Source organism: Phacochoerus africanus, chromosome 14 (genome assembly GCF_016906955.1).
Source record: "Phacochoerus africanus isolate WHEZ1 chromosome 14, ROS_Pafr_v1, whole genome shotgun sequence".
NCBI classification, from domain to species: Eukaryota; Metazoa; Chordata; class Mammalia; order Artiodactyla; family Suidae; genus Phacochoerus; species Phacochoerus africanus.
This window is the reverse complement of record NC_062557.1, coordinates 4,856,512-4,879,990: the sequence shown is the minus strand read 5'-3', so window position 1 is coordinate 4,879,990 and position 23,479 is coordinate 4,856,512.

Sequence of the window (23,479 nt, the reverse complement as noted above, 5' to 3'; positions counted from 1 at the left end):
ACTGCAGAAGCACAAGTTTAATTCTCGGCCTGGGCGCTTCCATGTGCTGTAGGTGTGGCCAAAAAAAAAAAAAAAAAGGTTAAATAGATCTACTGTCTAGCACAGAGAGCTGTACTCAATATCTTATAACCTATAATGGAAAAGAATCTAAAAAAAGAATTTTATATATTTACTATAAAACTGAATCACTTTGCTGTACACTTGAACATAACACAACATTGTAAATCAACTACACTTCAACAAAAAAATAAATAAAAACGTGGAGTTCCCGTTGTGGCTGAGGGGGTTAAGAATCAGTTTAGTATCCATGATGACGCAGGTTCGATCCTTGGCCTCACTCAGTTAAAGAATCTGGCATTGCTGCAAGCTTCAGTGTATGTCACAGACAAAACTCGGATCTGGTGTTGCTGTGGCTGTGGTGCAGGCCAGCAGCTGTAGCTCCGATTTGACCCCTAGCCTGGGGACTTGCATATGCCATGGGTGCGGCCATAAAAAGACAATAAATGAATAAATAAATAAAATAGTTTTGTAGTTCCTTGGTGGCCTAGCAGTTAAGAATCCAGCATTGTCACTGCCGTGGCTCAGGTTCCATCCCTGGCTGGGGAACTTCCGCATGACCCGGGCATGGCCTAAATAAATAAATAAATAAATAAATGGTTTTATTTGGGGTCAGCAGAGAAGTGGAATTTGTTTCTTTTCCCTAGCTGCTTTCAAGATTTTCTCTTTGTCTTTACTTTTGGTCAGTTTGATTAGTATGTGTCTAGGGGTGTTCCTCCTTGGGTTTATTTTATATGGAACTTGTGCTTCCTGGATTTGACTGAGTGGTTCCTTTCCCGTGTTAGGGAAGTTTTCGGCTGTTATCTCTTGGAATATTTTTTCTGTCTCCTTCTCTCTCTCTTCTCCTTCTGGCACCCCTATAATACGGATGTTGGTGCATTTAACATTATCCCAGAGTTCTCTGAGACTCTCTTCATTTCTTTTCAATCTTTTTTCTCTTTTCTGTTCAGCATTTGTAATTTCCACTAGTCTGTCCTCCACCTCACTTATTCGTTCTTCTGCCTCCTGTATTCTGCTGTTAGTTGCTTCTAGTGAATTTTTTATTTCAATTATTGTATTTTGCATCTCTTCTTTTCTTTTTGTCTTTTTTTTTTTTTTTTTACTATTTCTTGGGCCACTCCCACAGCATATGGAGGTTCCCAGGCTAGGGGTCGAATCGGAGCTGTAGCCACCGGCCAACGCCAGAGCCACAGCAATGCGGGATCTGAGCCACATCTGCAACCTACACCACAGCTCATGGCAACGCCGGATTGTTAACCCACTGAGCAAGGGCAGGGACCGAACCTGCAACCTCATGGTTCCTAGTCAGATTCGTTAACCACTGTGCCACGACGGGAACTCCTGCATCTCTTCTTGTTTAAGTTTTATATCTTGCATCTCTTTGCTCAGTGTTTCCTGTACATTATCCATCTTTGCCTCCAGTTTATTTCCAATGTCTTGCATCATCTTCAGCATCAACAGTCTAAAGTCTTTTTCCTGGAGGCTGAGAATCTCCTCATCGCTTAGCTGATTTTCTGGGGTTTTTCCTTTCTCCCTCATCTGAGTTATAGTTCGCTGTCTTTTCATTTTTATAGGTTTTTGGTGTGGTGACCTTTTTATAGATAATAGAGTTGTAGCCTCTCTTACTTCTGGTGTCTCCCCCCCTTGTGGCTGAAGTGGGTATGGGGGCTTGCTGTAGGCTTCCTGATGGGAGGGGCTTGTGCCTGCCCACTAGTGGGTGGAGCCGATTCTAATCCCTCTGGTGGGTGGGGCTTAGTCTCTGGATGGGATTAGAGGTGCTGTGTGCCTGAGGGGTCTTTAGGTATCGGGTTTAGGGTTTACTGAGGGGCGGGGCTGTGATCCTACCTGGATTGTTGTTTGCCCTGGGGCTTCTCAGCAGCTGACTGATGGGTGGGGCCAGATTTTCCCCAAATGGCCACCTCCAGAGAAAGGCATCTGCTGAATATTCCTGAGAGCTTTGCTTCCAATGTCCTTCCCTCACAACAAGCCACGTTCACCCCTGTTTTCCCAGGATGTCCTCCAAGAACTGCAGTCAGGTTTGACCCAGATTCCCATGGAGACTTTGCTTTGCCCTGGGACCCAGTGCATGTGAAAGTCCTTGGGTGCCTTTTAAGAATGGGGTCTGTTTCCCCCAGTCCTGTGGAGCTCCTGTGCACAAGCCCCACTGGCCTTCAATGCCAGATGCTCCGGGGCTCTTTCTCCCAGTGCCAGATCCCCACACGTGAGCATTTGATGTGGGGCTCAGAACTCTCACTCCTGTAGGTGCGTCTCTGTGAACCGGTTAGTTTCCAGTCTGTGGGGCTTCCCACCCGAGAGGTATGGGGTTGTTTATATTGTGAAATCGCCCCTCCTACCTCTTGATGTGTCCTCCTCTTTTTCTTCTGGAGTAGGATATCTTTTTTTTTTTTTTTTGTCTTTTTGCCACTTTCTTGGGCCGCTCCGGCGGCATATGGAGGTTCCCAGGCTAGGGGTCGAATCGGAGCTGTAGCCACCAGCCTACGCCAGAGCCACAGCAACGCTGGATCCGAGCCGCGTCTGCAACCTACACCACAGCTCACGGCAATGCTGGATCATTAACCCACTGAGCAAGGGCAGGGATCGAACCCTTGACCTCCTGGTTCCTAGTTGGATTCGTTAACCACTGCGCCACGACGGGAACTCCGAATGCTCAGTCTTTACTTGTGAATTTTGTTGTGAATTTTGCTGTGTTGGGAGCTGCCTTAAGGAGCAAGAAGTGGAATTTGGGGTCTGCGACCAGGACAAGCCACGTGCAGTCCCCCCCAGGGCAAGGGAAGGAGATCCCTTTATAGAGAGGAAGGTGGCAGGGCTGGAGTGAGCAAAGAGTCCACGGCCTTTCATTGTCTAAGTCTTTGCCGGGAAACAGGAGGAGTCTTTCTTCCTGTCGGGTTCTGCCTCCCTTGCAGGGTGTAAGTGCCACCCTATTCTGTCATTGGCCTTTGCTTAATTGAAGTTCCTGTTTATCACTTTTTACTCCTACCTCTTGGCTTAGCTCCTCTATTTTTGTTGGAAACTGGACATTTCAGATAACACATTATAAACGATTCTGGTCACCTCCTCCCCCTGCCCTCCTTGCCCCAAGCTTTTTGTTACTTGCTTGTTTGTTTAGTCACTGGCTGGCTTATTTTAGGCTTTTTTTTGGTCTTTTTAGGGCTGCACCCGAAGCATATGGAGGTTCCCAGGCTAGGGGTCTAATCAGAGCTCCAGCTGCCGGCCTACACCACAGCCACAGCAATGCACCATCTGAGCCACGTCTGCAACCTACACCACAGCCCATGGCAACGCCCAATCCTTAGCCCACTGAGGAAGGCCAGGGATCTACCCTGCAACCTCACGGTTCCTCGTCGGATTCGTTTCCTCTGTGCTGCAGTGGGAACTCTGAGGCTGGCTTATTTTAGGAATAAGACTTTCACCTGCACTCCCCGAAGTGTTAAAAGTCGGATGTTGCTCTGCAGGGATGTGCAGTCTGGAGTCAGCCCCTGGTCACCTTGGGGTGGTGGTGACTTGGGCAAGGCCTCTCGTTCCCTGACCACACTCAGCTGTCAAGATCCGTTAGTTGCCAGCTGGTAGCTGTTGCTTATAAGGATGCCCTGGGGGAGATCCCCCCCGGGCTCAGCGGAAACAAATGGGACTATAGCTGTGGCAGGATGAGAAATACCCGTGTCCTGCTTCTCCCGGGAGGAAAGCCTCTGATGGGGAGCTGACTGATGCGAGAGGGAGCGCTGCGCTTTTGTCTCTAAGACTCTCACCCAGTTGTAGTAGATTTTCTAGACCAGATGTTTCTTCCTTTGCTTCATCTCCTTAGGGCCCTTTCCAGTCCTTCAAGCGGCTGTCTTTTTATACTTTGCAACAGTTTCCCTGCAGAGTGGGTCTGTGGAGTCCTTTGGCCTGTCATGCGGGGGGTTCATCTCTTGCAGTGGTTTTTAACTTAACGATGGCTTTCCTGCTGATTTGTTATTGCACAGTTGTGTTATTTGACAAAGGAGCATTTGAATGCAAACTGGGTAGTTGGTGAATCTAAGGAACTGTTAACCTTTGAAGGTGTGATGATGGTATGACGGTTATTTTAGAGTTCTTGCCTCTCGGTAGTAGCTGCAGAAGTATTTACAGATGAAGCAATGTGGTGTACCAGATTTGCTTAAAATAATCAAGTATGGACTCTAAGTGGGGAGGGGATAAGGGCTACAGATGGAACAAGATTGGTTACGAGTTGATAATTTTTATGTTATGTTGTATTTGTACTTATACAAGTTGTTATTTCTATGAGCTGCACAGTGGGAGTTCATTACACTATTCTTTCTACTTTTGTATTTGTTAGAAATTTCCTATAATAAAAAGTCCATATTTTTTAATGACGTTCCCATCGTGGCTCAGTGGTTAACGAACCCAGCTAGCATCCATGAGGTTGTGGCTTTGATCCCTGGCCGGGTTAAGGATCCGGCGCTGCCATGAGCTGTGGTGTAGGTCTCAGACGCGACTCAGATCTGGTGTTGTTGCTGTGGCTCTGGCCTAGGCCGGCAGTTGCAGCTCTGATTCGACCCCTAGCCTGGGAACCTCTTTATGCCTCGGGTGTGGCCCTAAAAAGACAAAAGGCAAAAAAAAAAAAGTTATTTTTGGAGTTCTCTTGTGGTGCCGTGGCTTAAGGATCTGGTGGGTCACTACAGCAGCTTGGGTTGCTGCTGTGGTGCGGGTCTAGTCCCTAGCCTGGGAACTTGTGCATGCCATGGGAGCGGCCGCGAAACAAACAAACATTCCGCAAGGCAAAATTAATGTTTTCTCTTGTCCACATGTGCAGTGTGCTCTGCATTAGGTTTCTCAGAGATACAAGTCATTGAGGTGGACTAAGATCTTGAGGCGCGTGTACACCTGCTTTTCATCTAAGAGGATGTTTTACAGAACTGGGAGATCAACACTTCCAAGTCTCTATGCTCTGCAGCAATGTCTGCAAGCATCGTTATAAAAATATTTTTTTTTAACACAATCAATTTATTTTCCAGTATCTGAAACGGCATGCATTTCAAGCAAGTTCCTAATCAAAATGTATCAGATGTTCTAATTATATATCAGAAGCTAGTTTTGTTATTTCACTCAAAACCCTTTGCAGATGATTAATTATTTTATGGAAAAAACGCCATGATGAAAATTGTTCCAGTTGTATTTCAGGAATTTATGAGGAGACAGATTTATGCCCTGAATTGAAGCTAAGTAGAAACTGAGCTTTTGCGAGAAGAAAAGAGAGCTGATGACAAATTTTGAAGATCAGCTGGGATGTGGTGGATCAGTCAGAGATGGATGAGCACTTGGGATTCAAACAATTAGGGCCTAATGCTTTTCAAAATTTAAAACGTTGCTTTTTTTACCTTTTCTTCTATAGACTTATTATTAATGGGAAGTTTTTTTCAATCCCTTGAAAATGTCAACTTTTTGAAAAAGTGCATGATATTTTGTCAGCAATGAGAAACTGGTTTTGACAATAGATAATTTGCCTATGTGTCTGACAGTGCAATTGATAACATCTGGCACAGTTATAATTGGTCTTCGTAATAATAGGAAACAGAAGTGTTCAAATTATGAAACTTAAAAGCGATTTCATCATTAATCGCCATTGTGCTGCTATAATACTATACTTATTATAATCCATTAACGACTCCAAAATAAATCACAGTGATTTATTATTTTTCTGTCTATGGTACTTAACACTGTTCACAGTGATTTTTTTTTAAATTAGTTTGGAATCCAAATTGAATCCGCTGGCTGAATTGATCCTAAGTATTTTCCACATCTGTGCTCATCTCTCCACCCTACTATGAGTGGCCCATGTCCGCTTGGTTGTTTTCTAATTCACCAGCCTGCCTTCCACCTTGCCCTCCCCAGTTCGCCTTTCACTCAGCTGGCTGCCAGTGTGATTTACATAAGGTGACCATCTGAGCGTCTCTCTCTTCTCCTTAAAAAGTCTTGGTAGGGGAGTGTCCCATTGTGGCTCAATGGGTTATGAACCCTGCAAGTATCCGTGACGACGCTGGTGTGCTCCCTGGCCTCGCTCAGTGGGTGAAGGATCCAGCGTGGCCGTGAGCTGTGGTGTAGGTCGCTCTGGCGTGGGTGTGGCTGTGGCGTAGGCCAGCAGCTGCAGCTCCACTTCGACCCCTAGCCTGGTCGAATGCCATATGCCGCAGGTGCAGCCCTACAAAGCAAAAACAAAAACAAACAAACAAAAAAAACCCCAAGTCTTATTGGTGGAATTCCCTCCGTGGTGCAGTGCGTTAAGAATCAGACTACAGTGGCTTCGATGGTACAGGTCACAGCTGTGGCTTGGAGTCAGGCCCTGACCCAAGAACTTCCATATGCCACGGGTGCAGCCATAACATTAAAAAAAAAAAAAAATTATTTTCAGTGGGCCCAGTCATTGACAGTAATTTCTCAAGTGTGAGGATACTTTTTTATCTGTAGGAAACTGCCCACCAATCTGAGAAACAGGAAGGTCGAAGTCAGTTAAAGCATGACGTTTTAGGAGATTGGGAAGTAATCATGAATGCAAATATGGGCCCTGAAACCACATGGCCGGACTTGATGGGAAGGGGCCAGGTGACCAGGAGGCTCACACGAAAGTTACTCTAAAACAGCATCGTTAAAATAAAAACACTAAAAGAAAGTAAAAGCACTAAGCATCCCTCAGAGGCTTCTGGATAAAGATTGCGGACTGAACACGTGTTCATTTGCATTCCCTCCTAAAACCCCACTAAGATGATAGTACATGGTTTTTTAAAAGCATCAACCCACAGGGCTGAGGAAGAGAGGATTAGCGATCCCAGCAACACAGTTCTGGAAATTGGAAGCAGAAGGGTAAGAGATGACTGATTTAGCATCTCCAGAGAGCTGCATACGGAACTTTTAGCGGGGGGGGGGGGGGGGGGGGGGGGGCAAGAACCAAACCAATTCGCACTGCAAGAACTTCAAAGGAATTCGGGGCATTTTATACCTCTGGCAATAGGATAAAGGGGTGAACTACAACAAGGATTGATAGAAATTTGATTAAGACAAGTCTCATCCGCGCACTCTTCGGCCGCACAGCCGTGCCTCCACCTTGGCAAAAGGCCAGAGCCTTGGTCTGCAGGACACCGGGCACCAGTGAAGAAATGGTACATTAGTGAAGCCAGCCTGTTAAGGGAATGCATGAATACAGTTGCTTTCAGAGAGGAGGGCAGATAAGGTTTGACCCCTGGCCCAGGAGCTTCCATGTGCTGACGGCGTGCCACCCCCCCCCCCGCCCCCGCCAAAAAAAAAGGAAGGTCAGGGAAAGATTTCTGTCTCCCTCCCTCCCTCCCTTCCTTCCTACCAGGCCTGGGGCACCTGGAAGTGTGTCCCGGGGCCGAGGATTGAACCTGCGCCAAGGCAGTGACCCAAGGCAGTGACAACGCTGGATCCTTAACCTGCTGTCCCACAAGAGACCTCCCCTTTCCCTCCCTCCCTCCCCGCTTCCTTCCTCTTTTCAGGGCAAGATGTCTTCCTCAAAATACTGAAACTGATAGAACCCCTGATTGAATAATCAGCTTGAGTGGATTCCTTAGGCAGCTGGTAGAAAACTCAAGGTGGAACCACTTATAACTACATAGAAGACAAAGCTCATCCCAAAACAGAACAGGTGTCAAGGCCAGAGCAGGGCTGGGGGAAGGGGTGCCCGAAAGGAAGAGTGACTATCGTTGACTACATGGCCCCGCTGTGCGTAGTGTTTACACAACTGTAATGATATGAACACTGGATTCTGAACTAACCGAAATTATGATGTGACCAAGTTGCATGCGCGTGGTAGGGCAGGAGTGGGGGGGCAGCAAGGCCTCGTCGTCCCCGTGAGACCTGTGGGTAATGCCAAAGATGAAAACACAAGGTGAATTGACGCAAGCAGGTCATTTAGAAGCATGGAGGTAAACGCCAAGAGGCCCAGCGAGAAAATTGAAAGTGATGGACGCTGGGCAAGAGGACATAGTGAAAGGCAAGTAGTTGGGGACCACTGATTTTCAAAAACAAAATTGTCGTGGAGCTATTTAATTTGTGTGTGTGTGTGTGTCTTTTGAGGGCCACACCCACGGCATATGGAGGTTCCCAGGCTAGGGGTCAAATCACAGCTACAGCTGCTGGCCTCCACCACAGCCACGGCAACTCGGGATCTGAGCCGCCTCTGCCACCTACACCACAGCTCAAGGCAACGCCAGATCCTTAACCCACTGAGCAAGGCCAGGGATCGAACCCACGTCCTCATGGATATGAGTTGTGTTCTTTCCTGCTGAGCCACAGTGGAACCCCTCCTGGGGCTTATTTTAGCATTCTATTTTGATTTATCTATAGTTTTGTTTTTGGGTTTTTTTTTTTTTTTTTTTTTTTTTTGCTTTCTATGGCCACACCTGCGGCACATGGAAGTTCCCAGGCTAGGAGCTGAATCGGAGCTATAGCTGCTGGCCTACCCCACAGCCACAGCAACACCAGATCTGAGCCTCGTCTACAACACAGTAACACTGGATCCCTGGCCCACTAAGTGAGGCCAGGGATCGAACCCACGTCCTCATGGATACTAGTAGGATTCGCTTCCACACTACCACAATGGGAACTCCTATAGTGTTTTTGACTGTATCTCTTTGTATAGCTTTTTAAGTGCTTGCTCTGGCATTGCGTTGGACACATGGAACTCATCAGTCCACTGCTTTCCTCGTTTTAGCGGTTTGAGTGAAGTGTGCAAATCTCTCCTCTATTTAGGTCCCTTTATCCTCCTGCATTTATTTATTAATTGATTGATTGATTGATTGATTGATTGGCTGTGTCCATGGCATATGGATGTTCCTGGGCCAGGGATCTAACTCGTGCCACAGCAGTAACCAGAGCCACAGATATGACAACATCAGATCCTTAATCCATTGAGCCACCAGGGAACTCCGAAATAAAATCTTAAAAAAAAAAAAAAAAGAAACCCAAGTCTTTTGGGCTAATACTGAGTGGAAAAACAAAAACAGTAAACTCTCTAGGTAAGGGAAATTTGCCACATACTTGCCTATCTAGAATCCAAACACCTGATTATTTTGCAGGTAAACAAAGGGATGGGTCTCCTTCCCACTTTAGGAGCCTAAGGACAGTCAGCCCTCTCCCTGCCCACTGGCAGCAAGGCCACAAGCCCAGGCGGAGGGTCTGCTGCCCCCTGGATGCTCCACTCGGGACTGATTGAGAGATTCAGGGACAGATGCGGATCCTTTGTTAAGTGATGCAGAAATTTACATCAGGGATTCCGTGTAGTGGTCAGAGCCCTTTGGAGTATTGGCAGGACACAGTGGTGTCATCCCCACTGGATGGTTCCAGCAGCAAGACCTGGGTTGGACACAGGCCCAGCTGCCAAGTCACATGGCCACCTACTTGGATTTACCTTGATACCTTGTGAGTGCACTGAGAGTGGGGTTCAAAAAAAGAGGGTATAGGGAGTTCCCCGTGGTCTAGTGGTTAGGCTCGGTGCTCTCACCCCTGCAGCCAGTTCAGTCCCAAGCCTGGGAGCTGAGATGCTACATCAAGTGGCTACAGCCCACGACCAAGAGGAGAAAGCAAAAGAGGATGTCATTGAATGTGTGTGTGTGTGTGTGTGTGTGTGTGTGTGTGTGTGTGTGTACCCATGGATGCGTGGGAGCGCGTGAGGAAACTGCTCACCAGCGGCCTTGGGACGGGACTGGAGCCCCACTCCCTGCCCCACCCTCTCGGCGGCGTCTTCCCCCAGGAACACAGAGCACAAGATCAGGCAAGCTGGCCCCTGGCAACAGTTGCCCACCTCACCCAAACATATCAAGTCCTCACCTGCCTCCTTCCTCAGCAAACAGCAGAGCTCAGATGTTGATGCCAAGCCCTGCCTGCCGGCCTCCCTGGCGGCCGTAGTTGGCTAGGGAGGAGGAGGGGGTGTGGGCTCCAGCTCCATCCCCCTCCAGGCCCCTGAGCTCAGCCTCCTCGGGTTAGACAGGGAAGGAGGGAGGGTACCAGGGCAGGGGATGCTGGTAGCCCCCAGGCCGACCTTCGCAGTACAGCAGGATGCTCGAGAGGGCGGGTGGCAAGGCCCGCGGTCTCAGCTCCCCTGTTTACGGACTGCGTGGGCTGGGATGAGCTCCTCAAGCTCGCTGGGCCTCAGGCTCCTCATATGTAACATGGGAACGGCGATAGTACCAACTTCGAAAGGCTTGCTTTGCTCCTTGAATGTGCCTGCAGCTGTTCTGTTTTAGCTCTGCGCAGGCCGAAATGTGATGTGTCGGGGACAGACACGAGACCAGGAGAAAGGAAACGCTGTATCTGCCCACACCGCCCGGCACCAGATGGCATGGCAGCAGCGCCACACATGGAGGCCGCGTGTCACCAGCTGTATTGCTGCTAGAGACGGCTTGTAACAGCTCCTCCGTCCTCAGCTGCCTTGAGTACTCCCGCCTCCCAACAAGAGGTCAGGTCTGTCTCCCCAGCCCCTGCCTCTGGCCTGGCCTTGGACTTCTTTAGACAATAGGATGTGGCCGCGATGATGGTGTGTGCCTCTGACAGTCGCCCCAGGTGACCTTGCAGCCTCTACTCCTGTGCACTTGGAACCCCCCGCCACCTGCCTCCTGGAAGACGAGCAGCCTCGTGGAGGAGGATGGAGACACCCAGCCGAGAGCCAGCCTGAATGACCAGACAGCAGTGAAGCCATCTTGGACTGTCCAGCTCCAGGGCTGCCTCTGGAGGGCTGCATCTGCAGGGGTGACCCCAGAGCACAGCAGAAGGAAGCCAGCCTCTGCCCCACTGTTGATTCATAAAATCGTGAGCAAAGTGCAGTCGTTTTTTTAAGCTGTCAGAATTTGAAAGACCTGAGGGCAGCTTTTGGGGAGCTGGGGAGTTCTTGGGCCCCATCTTTGGAGCAGCTGCTGACCTTGGGGGCCCCGGAGGTGGTGGCGCTTCCTGCCCGGCCTTCCGCAGCGGGCGTGGGCTCTGCTGTTTGTTCCCACCCTCACCCACAATTGCAGGAACTGTTTTCCTTATGACCGCTCGGATCCTGGTTGCCCGGTCTGGCTGCCAAGAAAGCGAAAAGTCTCTGCGGCCCACAGAGGACGGCTGATTTTGGAGGGTTGGACAACCAGAGGTCAGGCTGACCGCCCAGCTCACCACGGAAGTAGGAAGGACAGACCAGAGGGGGCCTTAACCAGCTAGTTAGGCGTCCTTTCCCAGAGAGTCCATTAGAGCATTAAAACATGTTCTGGGACCACCACCCCCCCCCAAAAAAAACCCAGCCTGGTTTTTAAATTTAAAAATTCATTAGAAGATTTCCTGTTGTGGCTCAGCAGGTTAAGAACCCGGCTAATATCCATGAGGGTGCAATTCTGATCTCTGGCCTCTCTCAGTGGGTTAAGGATCCGGTGTTGCCATGAGCTGTGGTGTAGGTTGCAGACGCAGCTCGAATCCTGCGTTGCTGTGGCTCTGGTGTAGGCCGGCAACTGTAGCTCTGATTTGACCCCTAGCCTGGGAACCTCCATATGCCGTGGGTGTGGCCCTAAAAAGGAAAAAAAATCATTAAGAGAGGGTGGTCTTTGTTGAGATCCAAATGCTTGGTACACAGGGAAAATATAATAATAATGATAATAATGTAATAATAACCGAAAACCGATAAATTCGAAAGCCAGCAGGAGACTTGGAAGGTGGATCCCACAGGGAAAAGGGAGCACAAGGCCAGGACAGGGACGAGACAGATTCGTAGGTAAATGCTGGAGATTTTCCTGCTCTGACTCAGACCCCAGGTGGGGGAAGATAGGCATCCAGGCCTGTCCTGGTGAAATTCCAGAATTCCAGGGAGAAAGAAGCTTCCAGCGGCAGGAACGAGGTGCTTACAAAGGAGAGGGAATTAGCCTCTCACTGGACTCTTCCTAGTTTCCAGTCCTGCGGGCGGGAGGACAGGCCCCCAGGTGAGAGAGTTTCCTGGGAACCGTGTGGGTGTTTTTATAAATCCGTGAGCTCCCCTGGCGAGCGGCGACGTGCGTGTGTGCCTGCCCCCAGCCGAGCCCTGTGATCAGCGATGCTGCTAGGTTTGTTTAAATGTCTGCGTCGGGGAGTTCCTGTCGTGGCGCAGTGGAAACGAAACTGACAAGGAACCATGATGTTGCGGGTTCAATCCCTGGCTTCGCTCAGTGGGTTAAGGATCCAGCGCTGCCATGAACATGAGCTGTGGTGTAGGTCTCAGATGAGGCTCAGATCTGGTATTGCTGTGGTTGTGGTGTAGGCTGGCAGCTGTAGCTCCAATTGGACCCCTAGCCTGGGAACCTCCATATGCCACCGGCGTGGCCCTAAAAAGCAAAAATAAATAAATAAATAAATGTCTGTGTCGGAAGGCTGCCCAGTCCCTCGTCCCAAACCCCTTTCTTGCCAAGGCTCTCTCTTGGACCCCGATCCTGTCACCGGATGTGGGTTTTGTGACTTCATTAGCCCCTAACTCTGAGATGCTATAACCCCTGCACTTTCCTGGCACCCCCAAAACAACCAGCCCTGCCAGGTACATGTGATGCCCTGGGCGAGAGGACTTCCCCTTCCGCCACATGGGTTAGTCTTGCACTCAGGAGTGTGGTGCCCACACGAAATCAAAGGGCATGTGGGACCATGTTTCTTCCTGCCCTCCTGCCCAGCTGGTGGTGGAAACTCTAGGTCATGCCCCAGCCTGGGTGTGCTGTTTGCTTGGAGATCTTGAGGAGGCTGGGGTGTGTGTGTGTGTGTGTGTGTGTGTGTGCGCGCGCACAGGGGATCGGGGAAGGCCCCTGGTTTCCTGGTTCCCAGGTGCTCAGCACGCTGCTGCCCTGTGTGCCCTCCCCGAGTGTGAGGATCCACAAAGAACACCGTGTTTTTTTTTTTTTTTTTGTCTTTTTAGGGCCGCCCCTACGGCATATAGAGGTTCCCAGGCTAGGGGTCAAATCGGAGCTGCAGCTGCCGGCCTACACCTCAGCCACAGCAGCGCCTGATCCTTCACCTGGGACTGAACCCGGATATTGAACCCGGGACTTCATGGATGCCAGTGGGGTTCACTAACCCCTGAGCCATGACGGAAACTCCACAAGAATGCCCTTTAATAAATGAATTTGCAAACAATTTTGTGGACACGTGTAAATCCTTGAGCGGGGCAAGGCGTGCTTGTCTCCTTGTGTGAACCCGTGCTGACGTTCACCTTTGCTTCACACGCGTGTCAACAGCAGATGCGGGACTGTCCCCGTGAGCAGAAGACGCCACCCTAACTCAACTTCAGGAAGCGTGACTAACACCAACATCCATCCTGCCTCTTAATCCCTTTTGATCTCACCCCCCTTGACCCAGGAACAATTTTTTTAAAAATTTTTATTACTCAAATGAATTGATCGCATCTGTAGCTGTATAATGATCATCACAATCTGACTTCACAGGATTCCCATCCCACAGCCCAGGCACATCCCCCCACCCCCCAAACTGTCTCCTCCGGAGACCATAAGTTTTTCAGTGTCTGTGAGTCAGCGTCTGTTCTGCAAAGAAGTTCCGTCTGTCCTTTTTTCAGATTCCACATGTCAGTGAAAGCATTGCATGTTGGTGTCTCATTGTACGGCTGACTTCACTTAGCATGATGGTTTCTAGGTCCATCCATGTTGCAAAAAATGCTGGTATTTCGTTCTTTTTGATGGCTGAGTAACATTCCACTGTGTATATGTACCACCTCTTCTGGATCCACTCCTCTGTCGATGGACATTTAGGTTGTTTCCATGTTTTGGCTCTTGCAAATAGTGCTGCTGTGAACATCAGAGTACATGTGTCTTTGCGAGTCGTGGTTTTCTCTGGGTAGATGCCCAGGAGTGGGATTGCTGGATCAAATGGTGGTTCTATGTTTAGTTTTCTGAGGCATCTCCATACTGCTCTCCACAGTGGTTGCACCCATTGACAATCCCACCAACAGTGTACTAGGGTTCCTTTTTCTCCACCCCCTCTCCAGCACTTATTGTTTGTAGACTTTTGGATGATGGCCATTCTGGCTGGTGTAAGGTGGTACCAGGAACAATTTTTGTATCCAGTTACCCACTCACATTTTCTTTCTTTCTTTCTTTCTTTTTTTTTTGTCTTTTTGCCTTTTTCTAGGGCCACTTCCCACAGCATTTGGAGGTTCCCAGGCTAGGGGTCAAATCAGAGCTATAGCTGCTGGCCTATACTAGAGCCACAGCAACACAGGATCTGAGCCGCATCTGCCACCTACACCATAGCTCATGCCAACGCTGGATCCTTAACCCACTGAGCAAGGCCAGGGATCGAACCCGCAACCTCTTGGTTTCTAGACGGATTCGTTAACCATTGCGCCACAATGGGAACTCCTCACATTTTCATAAACTTCAAAAAAACCCCTATGAGGAAGAGTTCGCTGAGTGGCTCAGTGGTTAATGAACCCAGCTAGTATCCATGAGGATGCAGGTTTGATCCCTGGCCTTGCTCCGTAGGTTAAGGATCTGGCATTGCTGTGAGCTGTGGCTGCAGCTCAGATCTGGCGTGGCTGTAGCCGTGGTGTCGGCCGGCAGCTGTAGCTCTGATTCAACCCCTAGACTGGGAACCTCCATATGCCGAGGGTGAGGCCCTAAAAAGCAAAAAAAAAAAAACAAACAAAAAAAAACCTCGAAGAGTCCCAATGATTTATTGCTATGGAAAGAGCAAGAACAAAAAGGTCTTGACCTAGAAGCAACTGGGTGGAACAGAGGTGGACAAAGCAGGAGAACTGTGAGCCCTGCTAGGGCTGTGCTTTAACGCTGGAAGCCCCCTGGATGCGCTGACTCAGAAACCTGAGCCCCGGAACGATGAGACAGAGGAGCAGTGTTATTCGTGGCAGGTGGGATAGTTAACGACGAGAACCTGAGCAGCGGCTTCTGAAAAGAGGCAGGAAAGAGAGACAGGCCGCGTTTAAAGAAAGCTCAGTGGTGGGGCCAACCTCACCGGACAGATGGTTGGCAAAATATCGCCTTCCTGGCCCGGGCTTGGAATCCTTCCTTACACTTCACTCCCGCTGGAACAGCCTTAGGGTGGAACTTACTCTCAGGGCTCGTGGTCCAGGCGGGACTGGGTCAGGAAAGGGTGGAAGCTCTTCACGACCGCAGTTTCTTTTCTTTCCTTTTTCTTTTTTTCTTTTTTTTTTTTTAGGGCTGCAACCTGCAGCATATGGACGTTCCTGGCTAGGGGTCAAATCAGAGCTGCAGCTGCCAGCCTACACCACAGCCACAGCCATGCCTGATCTGAGTCGCATCTGTGACTTATGCCACAGCTCATGGCAAGACCATATCCTTAACCCACTGAGCAAGGCCAGGGATCAAGCCTGAAATTCATGGATACTAGTCAGGTTCTTAACCCACTGAGCCGCAATGGGAACTCCTAGTATGACAGTTTTCTCTCGTGGAACTGATGGCGTGGTCCTGCCAAAATTGTACTTCAAAAGCGTGAGGATGAGACCTCCAAGAAAGCCAGCTGAAGATGTATTTTATTGCAAAAGGAGGAAGGACTTGATAACAATGGTGAGACCAGATAGGAAGGAAATATCGGGCGAGATGTGTTGAGCTTATCCCCAGAATTCGAGTCGGCTCTGAGGGTTAAAGATCACCCAGAAAGGGCTTCGTCTTAGGCTGGCTTCCCAGAAGCGGAGGTGGAGGCAGGGATGTGGCTTCGCAGAAGCAGAGGCGGAGGCCTCGCAGCCAAGGGCTCTTCAGGACGTACCTGTCGGGGAGAGAATGGAAGGGCAGTCCACGTGGTCTCAGGCAGGTCTGGACCTGAGCCACAGATCCCCTCAGCTGTTCTGACCTCAGGAAGGGCTGGGCCTCTGCAGCCCTGCCCTGAGGCCTCGGCTTCCAGGAGTGGGGCAGGGCGGGACATCCCAGAAGTTCAGGCGAAGGGCTCCCTTCTGCCCAGGGCAATGCTCCATGGGGGTCAGAGCCCATAGCCTGGCTTTGGGCTTGTTCCCTCCGTCACCTGTCTTTCCCCTTCTGAGGTTTATCTTCTCTGTCAGAAGACTGCTCATGGGGGTAGCAACAGAAACACCAGATAGAACTTTTCCTGCGTGTGCTCCATTCCTCTTCCTTTGTGTATGATGCTGGGACACGGTTCTGGAAGGAAGCTGTAATTGCTGGCTCTTCTCTGGCAGTGATTTTGGCTAAGCTGCTGAAGCACACGTTATAAAAATGACTGTCGCTGGCGAATGCCAAAGGATTCTGGTTTTGGCTCCCCACGCCTGCTTCCCAGAGGAAGCATAGCCTATCTCGTACGTGTCTGTAGTGATGTGTGATGGGGTTGGAGGAATTCTGTGCGTTGCATCTTTGGGAGAGTTGGTCTTATGGATGAAGGCATTTTTAAAGTTTCTCTTTATTTCCCTGGAAGATAGATAACATTTCTATTCATCTTTTTTTGTGGTGGTGGTTTTGTTTTTTCTTTTTAGGGCCACGTCCCTCGGCATATGGAGGTTCCCAGGTTAGGGGGTCGAATCGGAGCTGTAGCTGCCAGCCTACCCCACAGCCACAGCAAGGTGGGATCCGAGCCACATCTGCTACGTACACCACAGCTCAGGGCAACGCCGGATCCTTAACCCACTGAGCAGGGCCAGGGATTGAACCCGCATCCCCACACATACTAGTTGGGTTCTTAACCCACTGAGCCACAGCTGGAACTCCTGTATGGCATCTTTTAAGGAGTATGGTTCAGTGGGTTTTGCGATATGGTTTAGTACATTCGCAAAGCTGTTTCAAATTTCCTACGTGTGTTACTGGATTAGTAAGGCCCGTGGGGATGTCACTCCCTGGAGCCCTTGAGCCACACATGCTCATCAACGGCCACATCAAAGACGGCACCAAGCCCTTGCGCCTCCACTGACGACCTGCCTCGGTTTGATGAATTTTCCGCAGAGACTCCCAGGATTTGGAGAGACCCTTGCTAATGTTGACCAGTTTACTAATGGATGTGCTAGGGAGTTCCCGTTGTGGCGCAGTGGTTAACGAACCCGACTAATGAATCATGAGGCTGAGGGTTCGATCCCTAGCCTCGCTCAGTGGGTTAAGGATCCGGCGTGGCCGTGAGCTGTGGTGTAGGTCACAGACATGACTCGAATCTGGTGTTGCTGTGGCTCTGGCGTAGGCTGGTGGCTATAGCTCCGATTAGACCCCTCGCCTGGGAACGTCCATGTGCTGCAGGTGCAGCCCTAAAAAGACAAAAGACAATAATAATAATAATAATAATAACAATAAATAAAGGATGTGCTAAAGGATACAGACGAACAGCCTGATGAAGCGTTTCGGAGGCTGAGGTCTGGGAGGCTCCTGAGGCTTCTGTCCCGGGGGAGTCGGGGTGCATCACCGCCCCGAATGAGAATGCATTCACCCCCTATGAACAGAAGCCCATGCTCTTGGGATGTTTATGGAGCCTTCCTCACAAGGGCACGATGAATTAGTACGTCCATTTCCAGCCCGTCTCCTCTCTCTGGAGAAGCAGGGAGAGGGGGCTGAAAATTCCAAGCTTCTAATCATGGCCGGATCTTCTGGTGACCAGCCTCCATCCAGGAGCTGTCCAGGAGCCCCCCTGGAGTGGCCTCATTAGAACAAAAGACATTCTGGAGTTCCTGTCCTGGCTCAGCAGGAATGAACCCAACTAGTATCCATGAGGTCGAGGGTTTGATCCCTGACCTCGCTCAGTGGGTTAAGGATCTGGCGTTGCCCTGAGCTGTGGTGTAGGTCTCAGACATGGCTCCGATCTAGCATTGCTGTGGCTGTGGTGTAGACCGACAGCTGTAGCTCCGATTAGACCCCAGCCTGGGAACCTCCATATGCCGAAGGTGTGGCTCTTAAAAACAAAACAAAACAAAACAAAACAAAACATTCCTATCATCTAGGAAGTTCCGGGGGATCTAAATGTTCCTAAGCAGGAACAGAAATCACATATTAGAGCCAAAGATATTCCTAGTGCTTTGTCTTTTTGCCTTTTCTACGGCCGCTCCTGCAGCATATGGAGGTTCCCAGACCAGGGGTCTAACCAGAGCTGTAGCCGCTGGCCTACGCCAGAGCCACAAGCAACGTAGGATCTGAGCCACACCTGCGACCTATACCGCAGTTCACGGCAGCGACAGATCCTTAACCCACTGAGTGAGGCCAGGGATCGAACCCACAACCTCGTGGATCCTGGTCGGATTCATTTCCGCTGCGCCCCGACGGGAACTGCTCTCATTTACTGATTTCTTTTTTTGCCATTCTTTCTCACATTTCAGACCTCTTTAGGGTCATTTTCTTTTTTCCAGAAATGCATTCTTTAGATGTTCCTGTAGTGACTTTCTATTGGTGATAAGCCCAGTTTTTAGGTATCTGACAATGTCAGTGGTTCAGCCTGCTCCTGATGGTTTTCTTGGAGACGCAAAGCTAGGCTGATGTTTTCTCTCAGCACTTTAAAGATGCAATTCTATTGCCCCACTGCCAAGGGGCCAATGGGACAGTTTTCCAGTTAATCTAGGGCATGGGGGTGCATGCTTGGAAAGAGCGGGTGCATTCTTTTATTTTAGGGCCACGCCCTCGGCATATGGAGGTTCCCAGGCGGGGGCACGAATCAGAGCTGCAGCTGCCCGCCTCCACCACGGCCACAGCCACGCCAGGTCCCAACTGCGTCTGTGATCTACACCGCAGTTTGCAGCAACACTGGCTCTTTAACCCACTGAGTGAGGCCAGGGATCAAATGCACATCCTCACGGGTACTATGCCAGGTTCTTAACCCACCGAGCCACAGCAGAAACTCTTTTTTATGTTCGTGTTTGTTTAAGGATATGCGTTCCTAAGTCAAGGCTTATAAACAGGAAACTGTCCTGTGGGGACAGAGAAGAGGGCAGCGAAGGTCTTTGTTTTTGTTTGGAGACTACCCTGGCATCAGGTGACTTGGCTAACGTCATTAAACAAGAGGAACTACAGAGCCCTGGACGAAAGAGACTGGCTGTACTTCTCAGCACAGCCCCGGGCGGCGGAGCAGGAGGGAGGAAGGAACTGCACGGCCCGAGCTGGTGTTGGTCATGTTGGCCAGAGATGGAGCGGAGGCCCCGAGCTCACCCTGGAGGGTCAGTCGGGGAGCAGTACGAAGAGCAGACTTTAGTAACCAGAGGTGCGTCCTCCCGCCCTGGTCCGGCATCCAGATGCAAAGTTAGCTCTCTTTCTGGCCCAGGCCTCCTATCGAAATACTTGTAGGCGTTTTAAGGGAGGCTGAAAGTTTGTCTTGAGGCGGCTGGGCCTTGATTGCCTTCAGCTCCAAGTAGGTGGCTTGCCACGGAGGCGCTCTCTGGGGAGACGCGTCCTGAACCCCTTTCCTTCCTGAAGGCTCCATCCTGGGCAGTCCAAGAACAAGGCTACTCTTACAAAACCAAAGTACAAGTGTTTCACAAATCAGGTACTTAGCATGGACGCCATACCATTATCGGGAGTTATCCTGTGACCAGTGGGTTAAGGACCCAGCGTTGTCGCTGCAGTGGCTCGGTTCGACCCGTGGCCCAGGAACTGCCACATGTGGACGTGTCTCCCCAGAGAGTGCCTCCTCGACAAGCCAACTATTTGGAGCTGAAGGTGTGGAAAAAAAAAAAAAACCATTATCTAATCTTCAGGCCTTATTCATTTGCCAGTTGCCCCAGTGGTCTGTGACAGTAAATAAAATAAAAATCTGGTCCGTGGTCCATTCCAGGATGATAATGAATTGTCATTTTTCTTAGTTTCTTATACTTTTGCGCAGCTTCTCAGCCTGTGTGTACCTTTTTGTGAATCTAGCATTTTTAAAATGAGTTTTATAGGTTTTCCTCAGTTTGCATTCTTTTGATGCTTCCTTGGGATTAGATTGAACTTCAAGTGGAGTTCCTGTCATGGCTCAGTGGTTAACAAATCCAACTAGGAACCATAAGGTTGTGGGTTCGATCCCTGGCCTTGCTCACTGGGTTGACGATCCGACGTTGCTGTGAGCTGTGGTGTAGGTTGCAGACGAGGCTTGGATCCTGTGTTGCTGTGGCTCTGGTGTAGGCCAGCGGCTACGGCTCCGATTGGACCCCTAGCCTGGGAACCTCCATGTGCTGCGGGAGTGGCCCTAAAAAGACCAAAAAAAAAAAAAAAAAGAAAAAAGAAATTCACAAAGTGATGCTGTGTCCTTCTCAGATGTTGGTTTGTCCCATTACTAGTGACACTGACTTTGTGGTGTTTTTTTTTTTTTTGTCTTTATTTGGTGGGGCCATACCCGAGGCATATGGAGGTTCCCAGGCTAGGGGTCTAATTGGAGATGTAGCTGCCGGCCTTTGCCAGAGCCACAGCAACACGGGATCCGAGCCTCATCTGCGACCTACACCACAGCTCACAGCAACACTGGATCCTTAACCCACTGAGCAAGGCCAGGGATCGAACCCACCATCTCATGGTTCCTAGTTGGGTTTGTTTCTGCTGAGCCACGATGGAAACTCCTGTATCATTTTTTTTAAGATTCCGCATATAAGTGATATCATATGACATTTTTCTCTGACTTCACTTAACATAATAATCTCTAGGTCACCCTATGTTGCTGCAAATGGCATTATTCTTTTTTATGGTTGAGTAATATTTCATTATATCTCTCTTTCTCACACATCTTTATCCATTCATCTGTCGATGGACATTTAAGGTGCTTCCGTGTCTTGGTTGTTGTAAGTATTGCTTCCATAAATGTTGGGGTGCTTGTGTCTTTTTGAAGTAGTTTTCTCTGGATAGATGCCCAGGAGTGGGATTGACTGCTGGATCATTTGGTTGCTCTGGTTTTAGGTTTTTTTAGGACCCTCCATACTGTTCTCCATAGTGGCTGCACCAATTTACATTCCCTGTGTCTTTGTTTGTTTGTTTGTTTTGTTTTGTTTTATAGGGCCGTGCCTGCAGCATATGGAGGTTCCCAGGCTAAGGGTCGAATTGGAGCTACAGCGACTGGCCTACACCACAGCCACAGCAATGCTAGATCCGAGCTGAGTCTGTGACCTACCCCACTGCTCATGGCAATGCCAGATCCTTAACCCACTAAGCAAAGCCAGGAATTGAACTGGCATCCTCATGGGTACTCATCGGGTTCATTACTGCTGAGCCATGATGAGAACTCCAGGGTTGTTTATTTTTTTTATTTTTTTATATTAAGCTGTATGAGCTGTCTGTATATTTTGGAAACTAATTCCTTGTGGGAAACATCATTTGCCAATATTTTCTCCCCATCTGTAAGTTCTCTTTTCATTTTGTGTTTGATTTCCTTTGCTGTACAATTAAATATTAATGGGCAGAAACTTCTGTTAGAGTCAGGAGACCAGAAGAGGGGGAGCGTTTGTGGCCGGTGACCACAGCAAAGGCTCAGCCAATGGAAAGCCATGAACTCTTTGTTATCTATAGCTCCCTGCTTTCTTTTCCTCTCTGTAAAAGCTACTTCCTTCCCTTGCCTTGCAGAGACTTGCACGTGGCTTGCCATGGTTGCAGACCCGGAGTTGCAGTTCTCTGCTGATTCCAAATAATCCCATTATCTGTGGAGCAATATGTATCCGTTTATTTCAGGTCTGTCTGTGCTGTTCCACCGTAGGAAAAAACGTTTCGGAGTTCCCGTCGTGGCTCAGCGGAAATGAATCTGACTAGTATCCATGAGGACGAAGGTTCAATCCCTGGCCTCGCTCAGTGGGTTAAGGATCTGATGTTGTCATGAGCTGTGGTGTGGGTCGCAGACACGGCTCAGATCCTGTGTTGCTATGGCTGTGGTGTAGGCCGGCAGCTATAGCTCCGATTTGACCACTAGCCTGGGAACCTCCATGTGCTGTGGGTGGGGCCCTAAAAAAAAGACAAAAAAAAAAAGTTTCCATTATCCTTCATATGTTTACTTCCTTGCTTAATTCTCAAATGCACTGAGGGTGGTTTCAGAATGACTAAGCCATAGCACTGTGTAAGACAAACCCACCAATTAGAATTCAGCATTTGTTTGCAACTCTTTTTGTCTTTATTCCGAGAATTTAGCATGGAAATATTACCCCCCCGCCCCGTATGGTTGTGAATAACATTTTAATAGAGTCAGGTTCATTTGTTTCTCTTTGTATTCTGTCTTGGGGTTTCTCGCCATCTTGGTTGATCTTAATTTTTTTTTTTTTTGGTCTTTTGTCTTTTTAGGATCCTTAATCCACTGAGCGTGGCCAGGGATCAAACCCACGTCCTCTGGCATACTAGTCAGCGTCATTAACCATTGAGCCATGATGGGAACTCCAATTTTAGTGTTTTTTTTAAAATCTTTTAATCTATTTTTAGGGCCACACCCACGGCATATGGAAGTTCCCAGGCTAGGGGTCTAATCGGAGCTGTAGCTGCCAGCCTACACCACAGCCACAGCAACGCTGGATCCTTAACCCACTGAGCGAAGCCAGGAATCGAACCCACAACCTCATGGTTCCTCGTCGGATTCATTTCCGCTGTGCCACAATGGGAACTCCGGATTTTTTTTGGTCAAGAGTTAAATACATTTTTCCCTATAGCCCTGCCAACAGGATAGTTGTCGAGTTTTTAAATTTTTGCCACTATGAGAGATGGAAAATGGTATCATAGAAGCATTTCAGCTTGTGTTTCTCTTATGAATCAAATTGAACATGTTTCCATATGGTTAAGGGCCATTATTATATCTTTTTTTGAGAGAGTTGTTACTGTTGATTTTTCTTTTTTTTTTGGTGGCCACACCCATGGCACATGGAAGTTCCCAGGCCAGGGATCTAATCCAAGCAGCAGCTGTGACCTATGCTGGATCCTTTAAGCCCCTGCACCTGGCCAGGGGTCAAACCCAAACCTTCGCAGCGACCCACGCTGCTGCTGCTGGATTCCTAACCCACTGCACCACAGCGGGAACTCCACCCGTGATGTTTGTGCCCATGTTTTTATTGGGTTTTGCATCTTATTTCCTTTCATTTTTATGAGTTTAAAAAAAACCTATTAGAGTTGTTAACCCTTTTACCATGATACTTATGTCAAATATTTTTCTCCAGTTTTTTATTTGTCTGTGGCTTTATGGCGGTTTTTTTGGGCAGACGAACTTTTATTATTTTTAGGTCGTCAAATCTATCGATGTTTTAGTGTTTCTGAATTTTGAGTCGTGTTTCGAAAACTTTTCCCTACGCCTTAGTCAGAGAGGCACTTGCCCGTAAATTCTCGGTACTCTTAGCATTTCCTTTTTTACACTTAGATCTCTGAACCGTCTCGAGTTTATTCCTGTGTGTGGAGCAGGTTATAGATCTAGTTTGATCTCTTTCCAAATAGTTCTCTGTTGTCTGATCACCATGAGGTAGAAGGTGTGTTTTGACCCCGTGATTTCCATATCTGCTTGGGTAGGTTTCTGGACTTTCTGTTCCATTCAGCTGGTCATGTATTCT